Below are 1,222 nucleotides of genomic sequence, written 5' to 3'. Positions count from 1 at the left end.
TATAAATAAATAAATGCAAGTAATCAAATAGAAGCCGAGAGTAGAATGATAAGGTCTGAGGAGAGGGAGAAATGGGAGGTTGTTAATTAATGAGTATAAAGCTTTAGATATGCAAGATGAATAAGTTACAGAGACCTACTGTATAACGTCAAGCCTATAATTAACAGTATTGCATTGTACACTTAAACATTTATTGAGAGTTGTTGTTGTTTAGTTGTGTCCAATTCTTTTGCTACATCGTAGACTGTAACCCACCAGGCTCCTCTGTCCATGGGATTTCCCATACAAAAATACTAGAGTGGATTGCTATTTCCTTCTCTAGGGGATCTTCTCAATCCAGAGATTGAACTCGGATCTCCTGCATTGCAAGTGGATTCTTTACTGCTGAGCCACCTGGGGAAGCCCTTATTGAGAGTAGATCGCATGTTATATATTCTTATCACAATAAAATAAAATTTAATAATTTTTTAAAAAATCCACTGACTTCTTCCTACCTCCTACTTTTTTAAAAAATAAAAACCTCTTCTAACACTAAGTTCACATTATGTGCTTAATTGCTTAGTCATGTCTGACTCTTTGTGACCCCATGGACTATAGCCCACCAGGCTCCTCTGTCCATGGGGATTCTCCAGGCAAGAATACTGGGGTGGATTGCCATGCCCTCCTCCAGGGGATCTTCCCAACCCAGGGATCAAATCCAGGTCTCCTGCATTGCAAGTGGATTCTTTACTATGTGAGCCACCAGGGTAGTCCATGTTATACAGAGACTTAATTACCTTCAGTTTTTAAATATGTCTTTTTACCTTCAGTTTTCCCCATTCCTTTTTTGTTTGTTTTTAATTGGGCTCTTAAAAATATGGAATGTTTCATGAATTTCCATGTCATCCTTGTGCAGGAGCCATACTAATCTTCTCTGTATTGTTCCAATTTCAGTAAATGTGCTGCCCAAGTGAGCATCTACCTCCTACTTTGTGTGTGTTTGCATGCTTAGTCACTCAGTCATGTTGGATTCTTTGCGACCCTATGGACTGTAGCATGCCAGGCTTCTCTTTCTATGGCATTTTCCAGGCAAGAAGACTGAAATGGGTTGTCATTTCCTCCTCTAGGGGATCTTCTGACCCAGGGATCGAATCTGCATCTCCTAAGTCTCTTGTATTGGCAGGCGGATTCTTTGACTTATGTTCAATGTTTTGACCTAGTGTTCAAGGCTCTCTGTAATCCA

At 39.9% G+C, this 1,222-nt stretch overlaps 1 non-coding gene across 1 annotated transcript; it reads right to left on the bottom strand.

Moving 5' to 3' along the window:
* Nucleotides 1-850: 850 nt before the first annotated feature.
* LOC145508037 (U6 spliceosomal RNA) lies at nucleotides 851-957 on the bottom strand. The gene has a single exon (XR_014055307.1). It is a non-coding gene; the product is annotated as a U6 spliceosomal RNA (small nuclear RNA).
* Nucleotides 958-1,222: the final 265 nt, after the last annotated feature.

Source organism: Giraffa tippelskirchi, chromosome 5 (assembly GCF_054371585.1).
Source record: "Giraffa tippelskirchi isolate mGirTip1 chromosome 5, T2T-mGirTip1v1.2.pri, whole genome shotgun sequence".
Taxonomy (NCBI): Eukaryota; Metazoa; Chordata; class Mammalia; order Artiodactyla; family Giraffidae; genus Giraffa; species Giraffa tippelskirchi.
The sequence above is the reverse complement of the archived record's forward strand: the minus strand, read 5'-3'. Positions and strand labels throughout refer to the sequence as shown.